Source organism: Aedes albopictus, chromosome 2, assembly GCF_035046485.1.
Source record: "Aedes albopictus strain Foshan chromosome 2, AalbF5, whole genome shotgun sequence".
NCBI lineage: Eukaryota > Metazoa > Arthropoda > Insecta > Diptera > Culicidae > Aedes > Aedes albopictus.
Window position 1 is genome coordinate 255345553 of NC_085137.1, and position 26793 is coordinate 255372345.

At 40.8% G+C, this 26793-nt stretch overlaps 1 non-coding gene across 4 annotated transcripts in view; it reads right to left on the minus strand.

The window, feature by feature from the left end:
- Positions 1-26793, minus strand: part of LOC109428242 (mucin-2) — a 362414-nt gene that overhangs the window by 140591 nt on the left and 195030 nt on the right. For all 4 annotated transcript variants that reach the window (XR_009997698.1, XR_009997700.1, XR_009997699.1 and 1 more), the window contains exons 7-9: positions 16953-17118; positions 16582-16876; positions 4822-5327 (exon numbers count right to left, since the gene is read on the minus strand). This is a non-coding gene — a transcript (mucin-2). The remainder of the gene's footprint in view (positions 1-4821; positions 5328-16581; positions 16877-16952; positions 17119-26793) is intronic.

Sequence of the window (26793 nt, forward strand, 5' to 3'; positions counted from 1 at the left end):
TGATCGCTCTGAAGTTCTCTTATTCCAAATGGTCGCCTTTATTCTTGTGAGTGGGGCAGATTACCCTTTATTTCCACTGGTAGCGGTTCGGTTCCCCTGACAATCAGCCGACGCAGACAGGTGGCCAACGTTTCTGGGCCCATCTTGACTGCCCCTAGCATGGGGATCAGACGCTTTTGTGAGCCGCTCCTCCTGGAGAACAGGCGCTCAGGCAGAAGCAAACCACCCTGTCCCTGTCAGCATACGATTAAAGTTCCCACCGGAATTGGTTACCCGATCTCCCCTAAGGTTGCTCGTAGTTTCCAGCCGGTATCACGAGGAGGTAGGGATAGGAGTTGCTTGGCAGAGGCTAGTGGATCACAATAGGATCTGAAATGCGCAGTATACACAGCCTTTACCGTGACCAAAATTATAGGTCATGATTATGGTCGAAGAAGCTTTCTTTAGGTTAGCTGAACTGAAATCAAGACTGAAATGCAATAATTCAAATGTTTGTGTTTATTGATTACAAAATCACATATATTAGGCTAATACAAATTGTATTTTGAGTTTTTGCCCCCCCCCCTCCTTCAACTATTTTGGCTGGATTTTGCGTTTTGAGGGGGCAGATAAAAATATTTATCAAAATATCGGGTCTTACTAAAAGTTCTTTAACAAATTCGACGAGTTTCTAATATTTTTCAGATTAAATGCTTTAATATTTGTATTCCCGCATAGACCAACCAAAAAATGGTGGGACGAAAAGTGAAATAAATATTTGTAATGGCTTTATTTCTAACATGAAACTAAATCTTAGCTACTCTAGTGGAGACTCGACTGAATCGTTTGAAATTAGCAAACGATGTTTATTTCTCAACGTTTCGACACGGGGTTAGTGTCTTCTTCAGAGGAAACTAAATCTTAACGAAGGAGAACAAACTTAGCCTTTCAATTTGATCGAACATTGTATAGGCAAAAATGTTTGAGACTGGCCGCCCTAGTTAATGGGTTTATTCCATATAATCAGCACACAATCGCTTAAATTCCGTGCGCTTTAAATTGGACAAGCTTTCCACATTCTAATTCCCAATCCACGCTTGGAGACCATCGTTTTCCACGCTTTTTATTTGTTATTCATTGGCTTGACTGGCTCAATTTTGCGACTAGTTTGCATGCATCTGAACCTGAACAAAACTTCATTTATTTAACAAAATAGCGTGAGGTCGTTTGGCTCCCGGTGCCCCCTGGTTTCCTTAACCCTCGAGCAGTCGCGTCTTCGGCCACTCTCAGCGACACCACGCACAAACTGTGCATCACAAGCGTCCTTTTTTCATGGTGCGTGTACTCAGGACACGACACGACCGCTCCCGGGTTAATCAGGACGCAATCGCTCGAATTCCGTGCACTTCAAATGTATTATTGTCTCCTGGGCGCCCATTAAAAACACCACCCCCGGCGAAGACTGGCGCCTAGCTATTTAGCACTGTAGTTGGAAGAAATGCCAATGCAGAACCAGTGGCTTCCGGGAAGGTAAGCCCAGCTCCCTGGGTTAGTGGGTTGGTGTCAGGCCCTGCGAGCCAGCCGTAAAAAAAATACTAGCACCGAAAAATCAACAAAAGAATAATGCGAACCGATATCATTGGTGACGACCACAGCAACGAAAAGGGACTTGCAATTGGAAGCTCGGTACGTGGAACTGCAGATCTCTCAACTTCATCGGGAGCATCCGCATACTCGCCGATATACTGAAGGACCGCGGGTTTGGAATCGTAGCGCTGCAGGAGGTATGTTGGACAGGATCTATGGTGCGAACGTTTAGAGGTAATCATACTATCTAACAGAGTTGCGGCAACACACGTGAGCTGGGAACAGCTTTTATAGTGATGGGCGACATGCAGAGGCGCGTGATTGGTTGGTAGCCGATCGACGAAAGAATGTGCAGGTTGAGGATAAAGGGCCGATTCTTCAACATTAGCATAATAAACGTGCACAGCCCTCACTCCAGAAGCACTGATGATGACAAAGACGCATTTTACGCACAGCTCGAACGCGAGTACGACCGCTGCCCAAATCACGACGTCAAGATCATCATAGCGGATCTAAACGCTCAGGTAGACCAGGAGGAGGAATTCAGACCGACGATTGGAAAGATCAGCGTCCACCTATCGTGGCGCTAATATCGACTCCGATCACTACCTAGTGATGGTCAAACTGCACCCAAAACTCTCCGTTATTAACAATGTACAGTACCGGCGGCCGCCCCGGTACGATCTAGAGCGACTAAAGCAACCGGATGTCGCCACCGCATACGCGCAGAATCTCGAGGCAGCGTTGCCGGACGAGGCTGTGACCGTTGTGGCCCCTCTAGAGAACTGCTGGAGTACAGTCAAAGCAGCCGAGAGCACTATCGGAGTCGACGAAACGATTGGTTCGACGAGGAGTGCAGAGCGGTTTTGGAGGTGATGGATGCAGCGCGGGCGGTAATGCTGCAGCATGGAACCCGAGAGAATGTGGAGAGATAAAGACAGAAGCGGAAGCAGCAGATCCGTCTCTTCCGGGAGATAATGCGCCGCCTGGAAGAAACGGAGTGCGAGGAAATGGAACTGCTGTGCCGTTCACAAGAAACACGTTAGTTCTACCAGAAGCTCAACGCATCCCGCAAAGGCTACGTGCCGCAAGCCGAAATCTGCAAGGATAAGGACGGGAGCCTCCTGACGGACAAACGTGAGGTGATCGAAAGGTGGAAGCTGCATTTCGACGAGCACATGAATGGCTACCAAGGCAGCGGAGGAAATGACTATGTTGGTGCAGCAGCGGACGGGAACGAACCAACTCCCACGCTGAGGGAAGTTAAGGATGCCATCCACCAGCTCAAAAACAACAAAGCGGCTGGTAAGGACGGTATCACAGTAGAACTCATCAAGATGGGCCCGGAAAAGTTCTGGGGGTCAAGATCTGGAAAACCGAACAGCTACCGGAGGAGTGGAAGGAAGGGATAATCTTCACCTGAAACGAATGAGTTCGTGGGAAATTACCAAGCCGGTTCCATTGACGGCCGATCGACAACGGACCAGATCTTCACCGTACGGCAAATCCTCCGGAAATGCCATGAATACCATGTCCCAACCAAGATCCCAACGCACCACACCTGTTCATCGACTTTAAAGCGGCATACGACAGTATCGACCGCACAGAGCTATGGAAAATTATAGACGAAAACAGCTTTCCCGGGAAGCTCACCAGACTGATTAAAGCAACGATGGACGGTGTGCAGAACAGCGTAAGGATTTCGGGTGAACTATCCAGTTCATTCGAATCTCGACGGGGACTACGACAAGGTGATGGACTTTCCTGCCTACTCTTCAACATCGCCCTGGAAGGTGTTATGCGACGAGCCGGACTCAAAACCGGGGTACGATCTTCACGAAATCCGGCCAATTTGACTGTTTTGCGGATGACATGGATATTATTGCTAGAACATTTGTAACGGTGGCAGAACTTTACACCCGCCTAACACGTGAAGCAGCAAAGGTCGGACTGGTGGTGAATGCGGCTAAGACAAAGTACATGCTGGTAAGTGGGACTGAGTGAGACAGGACAAGCCTTGGCAGCAATGTTACGATAAACAAGGATATTTTCGAGGTGGTAGAAGAATTCGTCTACCTCGGTTCCTTGATAACGGCTGACAATAACGTGAGCCGTGAAATACGAAGGCGCATCATTAGTGGAAGTCGTGCCTATTATGGGCTTCAGAAGAAACAGCGGTATTCACCCCCGCACCAAATGTACCATGTACAAGACGTTAAAGACCGGTGGTTCTCTACGGACACGAGACATGGACGATGCTCGAGCAGGACCTGCAAGCACTCGGAGTTTTCGAGCGACGGGTGCTAAGGACGATCTTCGGCGGCGTGCAGGAGAACGGTGTGTGGCGGAGAAGGATGAACCACGAGCTCGCTGCTCTTTATGGCGAACCCAGCATCCAGAAAGTGGCCAAAGCCGGAAGGATACGGTGGGCAGAGCATGTTGCAAGAATGCCGGGCAACAACCCTTCAAAGTTGGTGTTTGCTAACCATCCGGTTGGTACAAGAAGGCGTGGAGTGCAGAGAGGGTGCACCAGGTGGAGTGTGATCTGGCGAGTGTTGGGCGTGACCGACGTTGAAGAGCTGCAGCTGCAAATCGAGTATTATGGCGGCAAATTGTTGATTCAGTATTATCATGAATTTGATGTTAACTAAATGAATGAAATAAATGAAATTAGCTTACATCCAAAAGAAAATTCATTTATACAATGAAATATTTAGCGTATTGCCCTGGGGGTACCCCAAGTTACCCTTATTGATCCATTATTGGATTCAATGAAGAATCGTTCATTCTGCGTTCAGGCAACGAAGCGAATTATAGTCCACCAAGTATCTAACTATGTACAATTTGTATGAAAAAAAAGTTGAAACCCCGTATTCTGGAAAATAGTTTTATCACTGTTACAGTAGTGTAAGTTGCTTCTAACTTCGCCCACTTTTAACTCGTGCACTTAGAAACCCATTTTATGCATAACCCCATATGCACATGCTTTTTCTGCTTTGCGACTTCCGTGTAACCAGGAGCTGTGAAAATTTTCAACAAATTGCTTTTCCAAGGACGTTGCGACTGAGAGGGCAGCTCCAGGGAAATAAAACCGCAACCGTTATGATTATGCTGAATAATTTATTGAAGCGGAAGATCCACTCTGCGGTTTTTCACAAGCAAGCGTGCGAATAAGCAAACACTCGCTCTCAAATGGTTTAGTGTGATAAACACGTAAAAAAAAACCTTCACTCCAGAAGTGATGATGTTGCTTACCTGTTGCGGAGCCTGGGTGTTGAGGCGGTGTGACGGCCGGCAGCGAGGAAACCCGTATTATCGCGCTGTCGTTATCGGGGACAACGGGTACGACGGTGGCCGTTCCATTTCCGGTGGTGCCTCCGCCGCGTGTCATGCTGTTGTTGTTGGCACTCTCCAGCGCCTGCAGGGCATCGAAGGTCGAACTGTACGTTTTGAACTCGGTGTACCGCGATGAGACTATCGGCTGTGACCCACTCTGGGAGCCATTTCCAATCAGGACCGGAGCTGCGCCACCAACGACGGTAATGCTGTTATTGTTTACACAGGCCGTGCTAAGATTATTGTTGCTGTTGGATTTCGATTTGCTCAGGCTGTTATTGTTATTATTGTTGTGGAGCTGTGAGGGTTGCTGTTGTTGCTGAGGCTGCAGGTGCGCCGGGAAGCTTCCGGTAGGGGTTGTGATTTTCTTTACGTTTGTTGAAAGCTCTGAGGTAGGTGAACTTAAATCTAATGATAGTCGTGACCTGGAAGCGAAATTGAAACAACAAACGGAAAAGGAGATAAGTGCGGGTTTATATTGAGTGGGAGGTTGTGTACATCAATGGCGAGGAAGGGATTAGGGCTGTACCCTTTATTGTAGTATCTGTTCTCTGGATTTCCGCCCAAATCCCTAAGATACAGTAAATCGTTGTGGCAATGGAGCATCGGTGAAATATAGTTATGTTGCAGATATGTGTAGGGTTTCATAAATAGATAATACCAAGAGGGAGATCATTTTTGATAATATAAATGCATATCCATATTTAGAAGTACCGTAAAACGGGGTATCTTTGATAATGCGGGTAACTTTGATAGTGCGACAGGCGTTGTATAATTTATGTTGTAACTATGATTCCTTCAACCAGTTAAGAAAAAGGCAAACGTAAATCAATTCTATACATATGAAAGTTCATCTTAAACGTATTTTCATTCAAATCTAGTTTACATACAACTTTTTGGACAAAAAATAAAAATTGTTGATATTTTTGCCATTCATCAACCCTTTCAAACAATCTGCTATACGACTTCGTTACAACTATTTTTTCAATGAATAGACTCTTATTCTCGATAGATTCATCATAGAAGATTCCATATCTGGCCTTGAATCTCTTAACAAAGTGTGTTTTTACGAAATGGAAACAATTTTGTAAATTGGTATATAAATCTCCATCCATTGATAAACGCCTAAAAGTATGCAATGCCCTCGTAATTTCATGTAGATAAATATGTGTTGTTCAAAATTTGTTAATAAAACATTAAAAAACTACCCAAAAAAAAAGAAAATTAACCATGAATAGCATGTAATCATATGTTGATGTACCGTAAAGCATTTATTATTACAAAGATAATGATTTTTGATTGCTAAATTTATTGTGTTTTGCACTCCACAAACTCATTTTTATATGTAGAATTTAGTAAAAATCAATGCTTTGATATATAAATTCTATCTGATATATTCCAGAAGCCTTCTCTTATCATCTTCGTACTCCTAAGATTTCAATCTGTGATTATTTTTTGAGATTTAATGTGTTTTTAGGGCATTATCAAAGTTACCCCAAAATGAAAATCTGATTTTCGGTTATATGAAAAACTAAAAGTTACCCAAAATATTTCAGATTATCGAATCTTTTAATTGCAATTGATAACTGATACCCCAGTACTTGTTTTAAAAATATAAAACTCTGGGAAATACTGTTACATGTAAAAATATTGAGAAAATACGCTGAAAAACTATCAAAGTTACCCCATTTTACGGTAATGATTATACGTAATACCTCGCGTTACATTTGAAAAGGGCCTATCCCCAGAACGTAAACATTGAGAAAAATCGATGCAAACATTTTCGATCACATTTTCTATTCGTATTTCTCAGTTTGAGGATTTTTCAAAATCCTTTCCGTTCTGATGACACAAGATTAGATGTATCTATGCATCGATAATCAAAATTGCATTAAAATTTATCAGAAAAGTATTAAAAATGATAGATGAACATGTCAAGCTAATTTGAAATATTTCACCTGGTGTCGGCCTTATTGTGAGTCTTTCTAAAATTTTCTTAGCGTGGTTCGGCCCCCCGAGTGAGTTCGATGTTGACATCGAATCAAGGCTCGGCCCTTTTTGAGAGAGAATTCTCTCTCTCGGCGCTCGGGCCGGGAGCCGCTCGGAAAATTTTCGGTTGTCGGTTCTTTAAGGACAGACTTGTTAGGATCCCAACATGGCCGCCACAATGGCCGATTTTGACACCTACTCACGATTTCAAGGGCACAAATCTCTTCGTAAACAAAACCAGCGCAGCTTATCTTCTTATTTTAAGCTTATTACAAGTGAGCAAGAACAGAATAATAAAATACACTGTTGTGGAAGCTTGCATCTTGAGATTTGTGCGTTTGAAGTTCTGATGCACTGTTGAAGCGGGATTTCAAGACGTTTGTCCTTAAACGAGAAGGCTTACCAATGTAAACAAAATTTTACCGTTACTGGTCCATTTGGAGCACGGGCTTATGAATGATTGGGAAAAAAGCAGGGATTGGCCATTTTGAAGGTGGGGTTTATTCTGATAAGGTTAACGATTAGGTGGGTGATTTTTGTACAGTAGGTTACTGTTGGGGGATGCTATGGAATGGTATCAAAATCGATTTTGTTTACATTTTAGAAATAGGCTCTTTTCAAATGTAACGCGAGATACAAGCATGAATGTTAATACATTGAGATTGAAATTTGAACAAAGCTTGATTGAAATACTCAAGTGATGTGCATTTGGCTTGTTTGATAGCTATGATAAATATTTATAGCATTAGAGTGTTGGTATGATCCAGTCCACCATCAACGTAGGTGAAGATTTTAAAATCTACAATGAGAAGTGAATTACGCTTTGTACAGTTTATTCTTAACACACTTCAATGTGAATTTAATTCGTAGCATGGATGTTAGATGAATAGAAGGTCTCCCCAGATAAGCACTAGTCGTGTAAAGCTATATCATATTTTCATTCGTCGAAAATCCAAATCACTCCTAACATTGAATCATGCTGCAGGAATGACCAAGGGAATGACATACCTATTTGTAACATAAATCATAACTGCTATTAGGGGGATTCACTAAACAGCGGTAACTGATTAAACTGATTAAACGTCGCGATCACCAAGGCAATCTTTGATTATTTCATTCGCAAAATCGTGAAACATTTCAAATAAGCACAAAATCATGGCTTACGCAGCAATTTAATCTGTCTCGTGAGTACCCCTATTCTTTAAGCAATTCTATGTATGTTGGGTTTGTTTACAGCTGTAAATAATACATTCTTGTATCGCTACAATTTGCATAGAGTGACAGATTATTGGATATGAGTGCGCTCCTTAATCCTATGCCACCATGTTCATCCTAAATTGAAAATTTTAGGATCCTTGAAAATTACTTTAACAAATTCTTGAGAAGTCTCAGAAGTAACTTCTTGAAGAATCCCAGAATGAATATCTAGAGCAGTGTTGCCCAAACTTTTTAGAGGTATCATCCCCCATGGAGCTGAAGAAAAACGTTTTTACACCCTATGTTTTTTATTGGAAAATTAAAACAATTACGTTTCGTTGGAGCCCTTAAGAATCCATTTTTACGTTTCCTTGGCATTTAATGTATACTTCGAAGAATGTTGCATTATAAATAAATTATTTTCCATATTATCAATCGCACTTAGATTAACTTTGAAATCATGTTTAGCTGACTCTGATCATTCAACCCAAAATAAGCTATGTCAAGTATTGAACAACTGTGAAATCAAATCTACTATTTTAACAATTTGCTAACAAATTGCCAATCAAATATTTTTTTTTAACTCAGGAATACATTGTTGTTTTTTTCAAAAATAGTTATGTCCAGACAGTTTTCTGATTGTTTCACAATTTAAAAAAAAAAACTGAAGATTCAATTTGACAAGATTCGAATAAATTTGAGAAGATTTGTTCTGGTTTGATTATTGTAGAGTATGAAAAAGCAGAGTGTCCTTCGCCTTGCCTGTCCTTCTCCTCATGACGAGGTTTTCAGTGTGATGCTACTTCATTGACGAGTGGAGCATTAGTGGAGTAAGTCGCTGTGATCGTGAAGTCCCGTACAATGACAAGTTTGCTATGATGGCTGAGGACAGATTGTTCCAGTGATTTACGCAAGTTTTATTCCTTGTTGGGTATATAAGTTACTGCGACCTGTTTTTAGATCTATTATGACAAATCGTACGCAATATTCACAATTCAATAACACAGAAAATATTATTATCTTATGTTTGTTTGAAATTTAAATGGAAACATTTAGTGGCAATTTGGAAAAAAGTTACTGCAACAATTTAAGACTATTTATCACTGTTATAATTGCAGTTGTGAAATATTCCCGAAAATCGTTCAACGGATTACTCCAGAGAAGGCTTCATAATTTCCTTTGAGGATCGTAAATCTCTTCAAAACTGTTCTTGGCAATTATCTCAACTGTAATGCCACTAGAAAAAAATCTTGAAATTCTGCATGCTTTTTACAGAATCTCTATTAAGTAATAAGCAAGGATATAAGCTTATGAATTGAAAACAAAATTTTTGATTAAGAGAACATTCATTACATAATTTAATCAAAAACTAATCTCAAACATTCTCCACAAAGTTTGCTACAAATTTATTCATCCATTAACCCTCGCTTAAAGCTTTGCCCCAGCAATTCTAAAAATTAACCCTAAGATATGAGGGGCTTCATTTTCATGATTGAGTAGACATCCTGGACTCGTTTTTTCATGCCACTGACAGTTTCTAATGAAATTCCCCGCTTTCTAGTATTTTCGCCTAAAACCCTCATAATTTTTTTCTGCGATTCCTTCAAAGTATTTTAAGGATTTCATCTGGGATTTTTCAAAGAGTTACTTCTAGTATTTTACCAAGAAATTCTTCTGGGACTCATCCAAAACTTTGCAGTAGGAGTTTCTTCTGGAACTTTAATTTCAAATACTTCCAAGCGATTTTGCTACATTCTATCATTATTTGTCTTGAGATTCCCTTCAGGATTTCGTACTGCGTTTCCTCCAAGAGTTCCTTATTGGAATCCTCCAAGAATTTATTCTACGAATCCTTGAGGAACTGCTTCTGGGTATTCTCGAGGGGTTGCTTTTGGGAATTCTTCAGGAGTTTTTTATGCAAATCCTCCAGAAGTTCGTTCTTAGAGTCCTCACGGTGTTCCTTATAGACATCTTCCAGAAGTTATTTCTGAGAATTCTCCAGAAGTTCTATTGGAAATCTTCCTGGCGTTTCTTGTGGGAATCCTGCAGAAGTTCTTTCTAGGAATGCTGCAGGAGGTTCTTTCATGCAATTCCTTGTGGGAAACCTACAGGGTTTATGGAATTCCTTAAGGAGTTCTTGGAAAAATCCCTAGATAGGATTCCTGGATTCCAAACTAAACTACTGTTCCGTAAATTTCTGTTACAGTAAACTCCTGCATTCCCTAAAGGAATGTTTGAAAAATTTCCTAAAGAAATTCTTAGAAGAAATCCGTTAGGGAATATGTAGGAATCCACAGAAGATACACAAGGTGGAATCCCTAGCAGGAGTTACTGAATGGAATCCAAGATTACAGTTTTCGTAGTAACCAAAAGGTGAATTTCCTGGATGAAAATCTAGGATAATAGTTCTGTCAGCATCTTCATAAGCAAGCTCCTGGAAGAATACCACCGAGAAATCACTGATAAGAACACCAATGAAGGCGCACTAACACAATAAGCTAATGATATGAAAAAAATGCTTATTCGAAGTGATAATCGAGTCGGACTTTCAATAGTTTTATATGAATTTACCACCTGTTATTGATTTATTATAGTAAGCACCTTGTCTCACACTTGAAAAATAAAATGGTTAAATTTTTCTATGTTATGAAAAAAGAAGTAAAATTTTGCATTTAAGCTACTGTGGCGCATCGTCGTTTATGTCATTTAGGCTACCTTCTAATCAATGTTGAACTATAAATAACTAGTATTCGAGGGAAATTTTTGTTGCAAATTTTAGTGTTGACAAAAACGAAATGAGGGGGTTAGAAGCAAAGGGGTGTAAGTGACAAAAACTCACTTTCGAGTAAATGAAGTTTAAAGTTTTTGACTAAATTTTCATCCCATACAAAATGTATGGAGTTTCAAAATCAACACAATTTTCTCTGATTTATTGTAATTTTTCTAATCATCGTAGAAACAATCTTAAAAAAGTTCCTGAAAGCTTGAAATCTGAAGAATTTTATGATATGCTCAGCTCAAAATCAACCAAATGATCACTTACACCCCTTTGATTCTGGGCCCCTCAAATGATATGTTGACGAAATCGGATAGTGACAAAAACGGAGAGTAATAAAAACGGAACCAACCTGTATAGTTAAATTATTTCATTTTGTTTGCTCAGAGATTTATTCTTCTCTAATTCATAAGCAGCCTATTAAATCGCTGTAATGATTGGAGTTTCAAATGTCAATATTTCAATCTATGATTCATCCTTCTTTTACCTATAGGCTGTTCTTTCAGGTATTTGATTTTCACATTCAACTTCAATCAATAGCATTGCATTCTATCATTTATGGGCAATAATTTCGAATTGCAATGCGGTAATAAATTGCTACATATATACAGGGGATGGCCAAAATGTTTGGGATAGGCTACTTTTTTTCTCCCACAAAAAAATTCAACATGCTGTAACTTTTCATAGAGTGCATCGAAAAATCTCAAATTTTGACTGTTTGTCAACCTATTATATGTGCATCATTGGTACAAATTTGGGCTCGATTGATTATTTTTTCGCGATGTAAGAACCGTTCTGGTAAAGCACTATTATTTAGACAACTAATTTTTGAACTGTCACATCTCGGAAACCAGTGAACCGAATTTAATGAATTTTTTAACGTTTATGAACAATATATTGATGCTTAATACGGCGTTATAAAATGTAACATTTTCTCACGGCGAATCAAATTATACCGGGTTGAAATTTTTACCCATATAGAGGAAAATAAGTCAAATTTACAATACTACACATAAATTACTAAATGTCTTCTTCCTTCAATCTAAATAGGCTCTAATATATCTAAATAGAGATAACTTGAGAACAGAAGTGGAAAATCTTTGGATATCTACACTAAAATTTATTGACATTGATGTAAAAAAATTACATTTTTTTTCGAGAAAAATCCAAAAAGTGTCAATCTATGATAACTTTTTTCAACGTTTAAAAAGTACTTATGTTTTAATAGTTTGTGAAGCACTTACCTATTGTTAGTGTACGTTCAAAATTTCATTCAATTCGGTTCACTCGTTTCCGAGATATGACAGCTCAAAAATGAGTTGTCTAAAAATAGTGTTTTGCCCGATCGGTTCTAACTTTGCGAAAGATTAATCAATCGAGCCCAAATCTGTACCAATGATGCACATATAATAGGTTGATAAACAGTCAAAATATGAGATTTTTTGATGCATTCAATGAAAAGTTATAGCATGTTGAATTTTTCTGTGAGAGAAAAAAAGTAGCCTATCCCAAACATTTTGGCCACCCCCTGTATATGCTTATAAGCTTTTGCAAGTTTTAGTAGACACTTTCCTATCTATCAATAATGTTTTGTTTTGAAGTTGTTTAACAACTTTGGTATCGCCAGATATAGTATTTTTATTGGAATTTTAATTGTCATTTTTCTGTCAAATTCTGATCACTTTTTCATTGTCTTTTGTCTATTTAACTCTTTGTCCTATTCGACATTTTGTCCATTCGACCTTTTGTTTATTCGTCCTTATCTCTTTCGATCTTTTGTCATAGATTCGTCTGTTCCCGCTAGACAGTGTGAAGTAGCGAAAAGACTTCAGTGCATAAGTGACGAAAAAAAAACATAAGTTCGATGGAGAATTTCGCGAATTTCATGCAAAAATTTGTTCGTACGCATCACCAGTCCATGTCGACGATTAACATTTCTGACTAAGTGCAGTGAAATTAGCAAATAGTGATGAAGTGAAAAACCGTGCGTCTTCTTTGAATCCATAATTCATTTATTTAGTTCAACATCAAATTCATGATAGCACTCAACTCAACCATTTCCTATCATAATAATGTAAGGTAGGGTAAGATGTCAATTTTTTAACTTTCATTGTTTTCAATAATAAATAGCCTCATTTCAACAGAAATATTCACGAAATTTACGAAGTTGGTTCGTAAAATGGAAGTGGTGCATGGGGTAAGATGCCACTTAATGACGACATTAAAAAATGACGTACATCATTTTTCGATAATTTCAAGACCACCCCCCCCCCCTTTGTCACGCTTTTTCGTATACCTAATATATAGATTGTCACATCTTTACAGACATACCCCCCCTCAAAGGTGGTTGTCATGTTTGAATGACCCCTAACATGCGTAGCGTAGAAATCGACAACCATGCATTTCTTTGACACATGTGGCCAGTGCTGAAAATGTCATTTCAACTTGTCTGGATTTAATCACCTACAGCTCATTTCAGAAGCTCAACCTGAAAATATGATATTTGAAAAATTTATGCAGTTAGACCAGTTCTGCATGAAGATCACGGAAAACCACTCACATTTGAATATTTAAGATCAATGTCATCATATTTCATGATGAATATCAATTGATATTTTTCGATGGTAGTCCATGACATTAACCTTAAATATTGGAGAAAGTGCGGTTTTTCCGTGACTTTCTTGCCAGTATTTGTAAAGTCTAGCTTTTGGAATTCGGTAATTTCACTCACAGCCGCGTAAAATGATAACTAAATAATCAATTCTCTTCATCGATTTTTTCATTAGCTAATAACTTGGTCCGCAAATCATTTATGATTGTTCTTATTGTTGTAGATGCTAGCTCTACTCGTCTTTTATCGAAATGCATCGAGAGGTCATCCGAACATTGAAAGTGTTTCCCGAAATACTCCGAAGAGAAAATCAACGAAGAGAAATCGATCATTGTAGATACGCCCGTATGATTATGTCATATTTTTGTAGTATTATGTCATATTTTTATGACATTTTCAGCACTGCGCATGGCTGATGCTAGAATCACCAGAAAATCTTAATTGCAATCAAGTAAAACCGGATCTTTTCAATTTTATTTGGGTAATGATAAGATTTTCCGTGGGTTTAGAAGGTTTTTTTTATGCAAACATATCTTGACACCATTCACCTATAGTAATGATCAAATTACTTTCAGGAATGATTTCATGAGTTAAATGATTTCACCCGGATTATCTTACTCTCGCCTTTCTCAAACTATGGGTTGCGATCAGAGTTTGAAATTTCCATTTTCAATGAGTGAAATTCAACGTGGATTTTGATGGTTCTCAACTGAGGAATCAAAATAAAATTCATTTTGGTGAATGAATTTTTTCACCTATTCATTCCTTTTTCTGTCACTGACAATTTTCACTGAAAAATAAAACTGGACCGTAACTCCCGATTATACTTCCAATTACCTCAAAACTTGTGTATAGTAGTTAATTAGAATATTAATTTTGTTCTCTATTTGTCCATTGAGTCGGATTGTGTGTCTGTTAACAGAAATTGGACATTTTACGACGTGCGAAAAAAATATTCGTGACAGAGAATTGAATGAAAAAAGAGAGGCATTCAGCTGACAATGAATATGACCAAACACGAATGAGAAAATGAGAATGTCAATCTTCACTTTCAATCTTCGAATTTTTTACTCTCTGGTTGCGACCCATACCGGGTTAACAGATACTAAAGAAAGTCACATTAACATTCCCAGTAACGAAAAGCCTGGTTGTTCTTCCAAAGCCGATTATCCGAATGGTGTATTTTTTTGTATTCAATGTCTATTCGGAATAATGTTTATTTAGCTTGTGTAGAAGGCCGTGATGTGTTTATTTAGTAAAGTGTCAGAATAAAGAATGTTAAAGTCGGAGTCGAACGCTTTTCAATCATTCTCCCTACACTTGATGTCCGGTCTACCCAAATACCTTCAGCCTTAAAGCTTTCTGTATAATGGGGTTTCCAAGAGCTCTCCCGAATACAGGAGAATCAAATTTTCATAACAACATAATCGCATAGCCTGTTTCCATATCATAAATAACTTTTATGCAATTCAGTATCATAATTTCAATTTTATAAAACTCATTTCAGTATCATAATGGCCATTTTTTTCGAACTGGTTCATTATGCAACTGAAATGAGTTGCATAATGAAAAATAGTTGTATAATCTTCATAATGCAACTCATTTGAGTTGCATTATGAATATTATGCAACTCAAATGAGTTGCATTATGAAAAAATCATTGCATAAAATTTTGTATGGAACTCGTTGCAAAACTAGATTTTTTTAGCACTCTTCGTATTTATCCAACTCGGCAAGCCTCGTTGGATAAATGTACGACTCGTGCTGAAAAAATCAACTTTTTGCAACTAGTTACATAAATAACTATTAAAAGTATTACTTTTTTATAACATGTTTTGTTGGGCGATCTTATTTTCTAATGATCAAGTTTTTGAGATTCATCTACTAAATAACATTTCAATAATATACTTTGTTGTAGATCAAGTTTTGTTATTATTCTACTATTGAAAATGCACAAATATGTGATGAACTATAACATAACAATAACAAGGTTCAAATTCACAGTAAGATTCATAATTAATAATGCTATAATGTAATTAATATGTTATTGAATCTAACAAAACATGTTGTTAGAAACGCGATTTATTGGAAGGAGCGAAACTTCTCGAAAGCAGCATACTATTTTGGCAGCTGCACATAGTTCAATTTTATTAATTTGAATTGCACAAATATTTGCTTTACAACTTACATTTTAGTTCCATTATCTGTCTTCTGAAACGCAATTCATCTAACATCTTCAATTATGCACTATTAGTAACTATCTCGTAGCTAAATTCAGCGAAGTAACTTTCCTATATCACATCACATAACATTCTACATCTGTTCTTTCTGTGACAGAATATAACGATATCCAAATACTATTCAACGGAGAACTCGGGACTCACTAAACACGGAAGGAAATCGTTCTCCTATTTCCAACACATGTTATTAAATTGGTCTTCCAGGAACATTTATTTGTTATGATATTTGTTATTTTGCCGCTTATGACAGACAAGTTTATAACACAATAAGATATGTTAATAACATAAAAATTACTGAATCCATTATACAGTTATTATGTCATAATATTTTCTTATGCTGTTTATATTTTCTTTTGCTCGGGCTCGAAGTAATTTCTGGACTCTGATGAATTCATTCCGGTTTTTGTTCAAACACAAAGGACGAAACTCAAAACGAATTCAACATAAAATTTTACCAACCTATTTTTCTTACGTCTTTAAATTCCAGAGTTAATTCCTAGAGAATTTTGATAAAAACAGCTGTGGAAAACTATTGAGAAATTTCGCATAATAAAACCACCTGAAAGGTTTGATATTTATTTCGGAGAATCAGGATTTTTTTGAATTTAGAATTTGTTTCTTTAATCTGCATATTGAGTCCATCGAATCGCATAAATTGTTTTTGGTGAAATATTTTAAGACACTACCGAAGAGCTCCTGAAAAATCTGTCCATTAACTATTTGCGTATATCCGCGAAAGTGCGTCAGTAAGATTGGCATCTTCCTGACAGTGATCTGGGAATTTATTTCCACTTGCGGTTGAAACCCCTTTCTCAATTCATTGTGACGCGTAGGTACATTTAATTGACAACAACATTCGCTAATTACCTGGGCGAGAGAACTGAGTTGGGTAGTTTCTGAGGGGCGGAGTGTGAGGTCTTGATTACGGCACTGCAACCGGACGACGTCAGGCCCAAATCAATGCTGTGCCTCGACTTGGGCAGCAGCATGGAGGCAGGGAAGATGGGACTCGGTAGGACCGGAGGCGGAGGTTCGCTGCTCGGAATCGGAAGGTTATTGCTGGCGTTCGAATCCAAGCTTTCCAGCCGCTGTCTCCGCCGACCCTTCCGGATGACGTACGTCCCACGGCCGGAAATGTCCGGTACTTGCGGTATGACATCGTCTGAAATTGAACGAAAGAGCGAGAAATCGTCACATTTGTGATTAATTGATATCATGGAGGTCAAGGTTGAATTTACCGGAGTCGGAATACAGGGAAGCGGCTTCGTCCTCGGTGCTGCATATGGGAATGTCGGGCGGATCGGGCCACTCGTTGTTGGATTCACTTTTCCTATTGCTGGGCGTCGATTCTAAACTTGATTGCGAATCGTTGACGTTCTTGGTTCCTTTTCGCCTGCCAATAACCTAGAATGGTAAATGAAATAAATATTTAAATAATGAGTGAATTTTCAGCGAACAGTCAGTTGGCGCACGGTGTGACATGGACAAATGAACGAAATCTACGATGTAGCGGAGGCGGTTGGTTGGTTGGTTGCCGGTTTGAGAACTTCACGGGTTCAAATGAATTATAGAATAGACACATCCATTCCCCACACTACAGAGCGGTGCTTTGAATATTGCACGAAACCAGGAACAACATTATCATTGTTGATCCACTTTCCGGAGGACGACGACACATTGCCAGCAGTTGCACTCGACGACCAGGACTGAACTTTATTGTGCCACTGACTGGTTCTGGTTATTCCGGGCGTGTGGCAATTTGCGGGTGGAAGCATGACTCTGTCAATGTCAATTTTCATTTAGTTAATTTACAGTTGCATTCAACTGTGTGGGTTTTCCATTGTCTGGATAATGGATATATGGTTGCCTAGTAAAGTTTGACGTGACATATGGTATTCTATATTTTCCGATGTAACAACAATATGTAATATAATACAACTTTCGTGATGTGATTTTAAGTATAATTTTAAAGTTTTATCATGAATGTTGTTTTAGTAGACCGTACAAATTAAAGAAGTGCGTACCATACTCAACGTATTGCGTAAACTGCGTGAAGCGATGTGTCATGAACGGTAATGGACTTGTGCACACAATTGTATCGATTCAATATGAGTAACCTCGTTGAGATCAGCCCATTATTTACATTTTTTTTTACTCATTCGTTTATTTGGACGGCTTGGGCGCCTGAATTCAACTCTTTGAACCATGGCTTCTTCGACACCTGAGGGATGATAGAGTGCAACCATCTACTCGTCTCTCCATCTCTCCATTTGTGATGCCCGATGATCAAGGTCTCCTGACGGGCTAATGCAAAACAATCGTCGAAAGCGATTTGACACTCGTAAATACCACCTTCGCTAGCGCCCACGTTAGCCAGAGAGTCCGCTTTCGCATTGCCAGGAATCGAGGAATGTACACTCCCGTGCAAAAGTTTGGGGTCACCCCCTCAAAAACATGGAAATGTTTTTCGGTCATATCTCAGTCATCTTTCATTTAATCCAGTCGTTCTCAGACTCTATCGAAAGATAAAGAGTTAGATTTTCTTCGTAGGTACTTTTCATAAATTTTATATGAAATGTTTAGTATAAAAAGTTTACCTAAACTTACATGTTTTTCCTAAATCTGTACAAAAAATTGTTTTGCGTGTAATTCAAAATTGGGTCGACCAAATTTTGAAATTAAAGTTGCATTAGAACCCTGTTTCTATCTCCTTTGAGAGCCATTCGCTAGATTTTAGCGGAAAAATTCATAATATAATTTAAATTATCGAATTAGGTTTACAAGTCACCGTGAAAAAGTTTGGGGTCACCTTCCAAATGAAGTCTGAGTCGGATTTTTGTTCAAATCGTCATTTCTTTTTGGTTCAACTTCAATTCTTTTTTTGATAGTTGAATAACAAGACACAGAAATGGTTATGAAATGTTCATAAATTAAGTTCTCGACTAAGTTAAGGTAGAAAATGGTATATAAAAGCCATACTAAATCAGCTAAGTACGTTATATAAAGTGCCAAAGAGGATGGAAGTGAGATAAAATGGCTGATTCGCGAACTGTACCTCAATAACTGTAAGTGTTATAACCACAAACATACCATTACCCCAAAATTCATAAGTTTAAGGAATGTTACATATTTTAATTTAAATGGCATTTTCATCAAAAAGTTATCCCTTTGCTTTGCACCAAAACACTAAATCTCGAATGTAATAGGGTAAGTGTTCCAATTATGGTTATAGTACCAATCATTCGCCATAGTTGATTTTCACCCTCTAACGGAGTAAACCAACAAGAAAAAAAATTGTGAACAACAGATCACGTTCACAAAAGATGGTTGCACTCATTTAAACTCCACATTCATTTCATTTATTTAGTATTACATCAAATTCAAGATAAAACTGAATCAACAATATTTCTCCATAATACACGGTTCGTGGCTGCCGCTCTCCATCCTCGGTCGCGCCCGATGCTCGCCAAGTCACGCTCCACCTGGTCCGCCCATCGTGCTCTCTGCGCTCCACGCCTTCTTGTGCCAACCGGATCAGTTGCAAACACCAGCTTTGCAGGGTTGTTGTCCGGCATTCTTGCAACATGCCCTGCCCATCGTATCCTTCCGGCTTTGGCCACCTTCTGGATGCTGGGTTTGCCGTAAAGTGCAGCGAGCTCGTGGTTCATTCTTCTCCGCCACACACCGTTCTCCTGCACACCGTCGAAGATCGTCCTCAGCACGCGTCGCTCGAAAACTCGAAGTGCTTACAGGTCCTCCTCGAGCCTGGTCCATGTCTCGTGCCCGTAGAGGACCACCGGTCTTATTAGCGTTTTGTACATGGTGCATTTGGTGCGTGGGTGAATCTTTTTCGACCGCAGTTTCTTCTGGAGCCCGTAGTAGGCCCGACTTCCGCTGATGATGCGCCTCCGAATTTCACGGCTCACGTTGTTGTCAGCCGTCAGTAAGGATCCGAGGTAGACGAATTCCTCCACCACCTCGAAAGCATCCCCGTCTATCGTAACATTACTACCCAGACGGATCCGGTCGTTTTCGGTTCCGCCTACCAGCATGTACTTTGTTTTTGAGGCATTCACCACCAGTCCGACCTTTGCTGCTTCGCGTTTCAGGCGGGTGTACAGCTTTGCCACCGTTCCAAATGTTCTGGCAATAATGTCCATGTCGTCCGCAAAGCACACAAATTGTCCGGATTTTGTGAAAATCGTTCCCCGGCTGTTGAGCCCGGCTCGTCGCATCACACCTTCCAGAGCGATGTTGAAGAGTAAGCATGAGAGGCCATCACATTGTCGCAGTCCCCGGCGAGATTCGAATGAACTAGATAGTTCACCCGAAACCCTTACGCAGTTTTGCACACCGTCCATCGTTGCTTTAATCAGTCTAGTCAGCTTCCCAGGAAAGCCGTTTTCGTCCATGATTCTCCATAGCTCTGCGTGGTCGATACTGTCGTATGCCGCGTTGAAGTCGATGAACAGATGATACGTTGGGACCTGGTATTCACGGCATTTCTGGAGGATTTGCCGTACGGTAAAGATCTGGTCCGTTGTCGACCGGTCGTCGATGAAGCCGGCTTGATAACTTCCCACGAACTCATTTGTTTTAGGTGACAGACGTCGGAAGATGATCTGGGATAGCACTTTGTAGGCAGCATTCAAAATAGTGATCGCCCTGAAGTTCTCACATTCCAAATGGACGCCTTTCTTGTGAATGGGGCAGATTACCCCTTCCTTCCACTCCTCCGGTAGCTGTTCGGTTTCCCAGATCCTGACTATCAGCCGATGCAGACAGGTGGCCAACTTTTCTGGGCCCATCTTGATGAGTTCAGCTGCGATATCATCCTTACCAGCTGCTTTGTTGGTTTTGAGCTGGTGAATGGCATCTTTAACCTCCCTCAGCGTGAGAGTTGGTTCATTTCCGTCCTCCGCTGCACTGGCGTCGTCGTTCCCTCCGTTGCCGTGGGCTCCCGTGCCTACGCTCTCCACGCCGTTCAGGTGCTGATCGAAGTGTTGCTTCCACCTTTCGATCACCTCACGTCCGTCCGTCAAGAGGCCTCCGTCTTTATCCCTGCATATTTCGGTTCGCGGCACGAAGCCGTTGCGAGATGCGTTGAGCTTCTGATAGAACTTCCGTGTTTCTTGGGAACGGCACAGCAGTTCCATTTCTTCGCATTCCACTTCTTCCAGGCGGCGCTTTTTCTCCCGAAAGAGGCGGGTCTGCTGTTTCCGCTTCTGTTTATATCGTTCCACGTTCTGTCGAGTTCCTTGCTGCAGCATTACCGGCCGCGCTGCGTTCTTCTCCTCCAAAACCGTTCTGCACTCTTCGTCGAACCATTCGTTCCGTCGATTCCGTTCCACGTACCCGATGGTGCTCTCGGCTGCGTCGTTGATGGCTGCATTCACTGTACTCCAGCAGTCCTCTAGAGGGGCTTCATTGAGTTCGCCTTCGTCTGGCCACGCGACCTCGAGATTCTGCGCGTATGCTGAGACGACATATGGTTGTTTTAGTCGCGCTAGGTTGTACCGTGGTGGTCGCCGGTACCATGCATTATTAATGACGGAAAGTTTTGGGCGCAGTTTGACCATCACCAGATAGTGGTCGGAGTCGATGTTGGCGCCACGATAGGTCCTGACGTCGATAATGTCGGAGAAGTGCCGTCTGTCAATCAGAACGTGGTCGATTTGAGATTCCGTCTGCTGTGGTGATCTCCAGGTGTAACGATAAGGGAGGCTGTGTTGGAAAAAGGAGCTACGAATGGCCATATTTTTGGAGGCGGCGAAATCAATGAGTCGTAGGCCGTATTCGTTCGTTTGCTGGTGGGCGCTGAACTTACCAATCGTTGGTCTGAATTCCTCCTCCTGGCCTACCTGAGCATTCAAATCTTCTATGATGATCTTGACGTCGTGGCTTGGGCAGCGATCGTACTCGCGTTCGAGCTGCGCGTAAAATGCGTCCTTGTCATCATCACGTTGCACGTTTATTATGCTGAAGTTGAAGAATCGGCCCTTGATCCTTAACCTGGACATTCTTTCGTCGATCGGCCACCAACCGATCACGCGCCTCTGCATATCACCCATCACGTTGAAAGCTGTTCCCAGCTCACGTGTGTTTCCGCAGCTCTGGTAAATGGTATGATTACCTCTAAACGTTCGCACCATGGATCCTGTCCAACACACCTCCTGCAGCGCTACGATGCCGAACCCGCGGTCCTTCAGTAGATCGGCGAGTATGCGGGTGCTTCCAATGAAGTTGAGAGATCGGCAGTTTCACTACCGAGTTTCCAATCGCAAGTCCTTTTTGTTCGTTGGGGTCGTTGCCGTTGGTATCGGTTCGTATTATTCTGTTGCTGATTTTCCGTTACAATGGTTTTTTACGGCTGGCTCGTAGGGCCTGACACCAACCCCCTACTTTCCGGAGGACCATAGTGCACAGTTGAGCTTAAAGTCCTTCCCTGGCACTCGGACGTAGATCAGCCGCCCCTAACATGGGGATCAGACCTTGGGATCAGACGCTGTTGTGAGCCACTCCTCCTGGAGAACAGACGCTCAGGTTTTCCGAATCAAACCAACCTGTCAGCCTACGACCAAAGCTCCCACCGCACAGTGTTTTATTTTGCCGATTTCGTGCGCTTTTTTAATAACGTTTCAACCGATGATTTTAGCGGTAAAGTTTCTTCGGAGAAGTTTCTACATTAGACAAGGCGCTTCTTTTGACATAAAGAGTTGAATGATCAATCCACCTATAAGTGAGATGAAAAAAATATTTTTTTCGAAAAATGCAGATAGACGTTTGATGTCTTCAGCAAAGTTGTGCAAAATGCAATTTTGAACAACTTTGTCAAAGACGCCAGAATGCTGAACCTCATACTTTACGAGATATATTGCGTTGTATGTGCATGACCCCTAGAAATCATATATTTCATCATAACTTTTTAACGTGATTTTTTAGATTTTTTGCGTCTTCTACAAAGTTGTTTGGAATGTAAAAATACATGTTTTTGCTGAACATAAAAAAACGCTAGCTTTTGAAATAAGAAAGTTATTTACAAATTACTGATTTTTATAGGGTAACTTTGAACTCGTGTTACTTTTTTCGGCGCAAAATGGCGCAGAGAACCGTTTCGAATAATGAAACAACTATATTTCTACTATATCAAAATGGCTTAAACTTTTGTATACAAGTGTATTCTTTATGTGTTATGGTAAATATACAAACAATTAACAAATATTGAAATTATTTAATAACTTCTCAATTTAAAGAGATAGAATGTCGCAATATTCAGCAAAATTGTGTATTCTTGCATGCTCAACAACTTTCTAGAACATTAAAAAATCGTAGAAAATCTTGGTAAAAAGCTATGATTATTTTAACGAATAATAAAAAAATAATATTTAAAAATCACTCAGAAATTGATTTTTATTATAACTTTTAATCCATAATTTTGACATTATTTGCATGTTCTGCAAAGTTGTTGAGCATATAAAAATACACAATTTTACTGAACATTGCGACATTCTATCTCGTTAAATGACGAAGTTATTAAATAATTTCAATATTCATTAATTGTTTGTTTATTTACCATAACACATAAAGAATACACTTGTATACAAAAGTTAAAGCCATTTTGATATAGTAGAAATATAGTTGTTTCATTATTCGAAACTGTTCTCTGCTCCATTTTGCGCCGAAAAAAGTAACACGAGTTCAAAGTTACCCTATAAAAATCAGTAATTTGTAAATAACTTTCTTATTTCAAAAGCTAGCGTTTTTTTATGTTCAGCAAAAACATGTATTTTTACATTCCAAACAACTTTGTAGAAGACGCAAAAAATTTAAAAAATCACGTTAAAAAGATATGATGAAATATATGATTTCTTGGGGTCATGCACATACAACGCAATATATCTCGTAAAGTATGAGGTTCAGCATTACGGCGTCTTTGACAAAGTTGTGCAAAATGCAATTTTGAACAACTTTGCTGAAGACACCAAACGTCTATCTGCATTTTTCGAAAAAAATATTTTTTTCATCTCACTTATAGGTGAATTGATCTTTCAACTCTTTATGTCAAAAGAAGCGCCTTGTCTAATATAGAAACTTCTCCGAAGAAACTATATCGCTAAAATCATCGGTTGAAACGTTATTAAAAAAGCGCACGAAATCGGCAAAATAAAACACTGTGCACCGGGGTTGGTTACCCGTACTTCCCTAAGGATGCTCATAGTTTCCGGCTGGTACCGCGAGGAGGTAGGGATAGGAGTTGCTGGGCAGAGGCTAGTAGATCACAATGGGATCTGAATTGCGCAGCATACCCAGCCTTTACCGTGCCAACTTTTTTGGATATTGTGCTCAAATTGAAATGTCAGTCAATCGTTAGTGTATTTATAATTTCTGAAACAGTCTGTATCACACAAAAGACATCTGGTTCATCACAAAAGACTGGTTTAACATAATTAATAAAACGCAGACGAAGCTATGTCACAGGCAAAGCAAATCATATGCCAAGACTTCGTTACGCCTGATCAAGATACTATCGCGAAAACTGTTGAAAAGACTGAACATTTTTGAAGAGTGCTTCAACGTTTTTCCCGCTTTTTAACGCTAAATGACAAAACAAGAAAATTTACAACAAAACATGATAGTTTTCATCTATTGTATTCATATATTTTTACCAGGATGTGATGCTACCTCTCCGGAATAATGATCCATCCCACATTTACACATCCAGCATTGGGCCATAGACAGACAGCAATCATACCAACGCTTACTTCCCAACATATCGTTACATGGTTCATTAAAAGAAAGTATCTCCCACTGGTGCCACCATGTCTTTAGAAAGCAATTTTATCGCCATGAAAGGAATCCAACATGTATGTTGAAGGAAGCGGATCTTCCCTCCACCACAGGAAGGTGCGGCCTTGAAACGGAACGACGATGACGACGACGACGACACCGACGACGACGTGACGGCTGGCAGCTGAGAAGGCGGGAGTCTTCTGCTGGCGCCCTGAATTTTCACACTGTTGAATTTAATTTTACTCGTTCATCCGGACACCACGACGCGACGACGGTTCGCGGAAGGATTCGCCCCGGCATGGGGCAGGACCGCATGGGGCTTTCACTGGAACTGGATGGGGAGGACGTCTTGCGTCGATATACATACATAGCATACGTGCGGACCAACCTACATACCTGCTCCATCTCAAAGGAATTCCACCAGAACGGTAACAGAAGCGGAAAAAGAGTTGGGAAGTGCCTAGTTTATTTGCCGTTGCCGCATGCTTTCCGCTCGTTTGAAATAACGTGCTAAGGGACCCACTTTTTTCGAATTATTATTGCGCCTCGTTCGGGGAATTTTCTGCTCTGCGAAGTGAGTGTTTTTAAAACTAAGGACTTTACTCTAATGCTCAGTAGGATTAGTGAGGCTGTTTTGGGGAAATGATTCGTAAACTTTGTTCATGATTAACTTAATGACGGCTGAGAGGAGCTGGGTAATTTATGATTAGGTATTGGGCGTTAGAAAAGTAGTCGATAATTGAATTTTTGGTTACTTGAAGTAGTAACGCATATGAGCAAACATTTGCTGTATACACAACCGGGTTAACCCGGAAGTGGTCGCGTCGTGTACTGACTACATACACCATTTTTTCCCTTCTAAACCATAGGGGGAAAATCTGCTCAACAGACACCCTAACAGGAAGGCTAGGATAGTGTGGGGTTTAGGCCGTCTTCAACAACAAAAGTAAAAGTCAGGACTACTCTATCCTCGACCCACTAAAACACATTCCTATGGTCGCCAAACCCTTCGTCTCTCCGGAACCACCAAGAAGGCATTGCTTCAGAGAGGGGCTAGTGCACATCGCACCCTCAAGGTTAGCTGCGTAGCCTGCAACAACGAACATCGATGACTCGCTTTGGAGAGTCCATCACGGTCCATCCGGAGTCCATGCTGGCGCTTAGCCAGTTTCCCGAGTGGTCCTCGCCACTCCCTTTGCCCTGGGAAGGCGGGCAGAGTCAACCCCGCCCGTGCCCAACTGCTATGCAGACATCAAGAACTGATGCCCACGTGCACCCCTATCTGACTTGCTGAAGGCAAGGGTATCACTACCCTTCAGGCCCTATCAGCTGCACCAGAAGGTTGCTGACAGCAGAGTCTCCACCTGCCCCGACCCTTGCCGGGGACCCCTTTCCAACCGCGGGCTCGGATCCAACCCAGTAGACCGACGCCACGACAGCACCGCTACCGGGACTTCCTCTCCGCGGCCACTTAATCGCTGTAAGGGTCGATCTCGACCGCAGGGCACCGGTATGACCTACGAAGCCGACTCCGAAACCCTGGACCACCTCTTGTACTGCATCTGGACTAGCCATTCTCCGAGTCCACGCGCCACCTCCTCTGTAGCTCCCAGACGATGTGGGTGATAGCCGTTGAAACGGCGTTCCAGCCAAACTCATCCCTACACATCCTCTGGACCAAGTTGTCCGGGTTTGTGTCCTCCCCGCATGTGGCAAGCATGCGGTCACACATTGTGCGAAAACGCGGGCACACGAACAAAACGTGTTCCGCTGTTTCCTCTAAACCATTGCACACTGGGCATTCGGGAGAATCCGCATGCCCGAAACGGCGAAGATACTGTCGGAAGCAACCATGACCTGTAAGAACCTGTGTCAGGTGCAATGTAACTTCCCCATGGCGCCTATTAATCCAACTATCTACCCTCGGTATCACTACATACATACATGACTACACACACCATGAAAAAGAACGCTTGTGGTATACGGCATGGGACTAAGATGAATAAATGCTACGATGCCCGTGAAAGACACGTCTGGACAGTTACTGACCGACCCGGCTGACCTGTTGAAACGCTGGTTTGAGCACTTTGGAAACCTTTTTCAAGTGTCGGCCACGCCATCAACACCTCAGCATGATCCGCTAAGGGTTCGACGCATTACCCGTGTCAACACCGAAGCTCCATCAGTGCAGGAGATAGAAACAGCCATGCATAGCATGAAATCAAACAGGGCCCCAAGGGTCGATCGCATATCAACTGAGATGCTCAAAGCTGGCCCCGTAGTACCGGA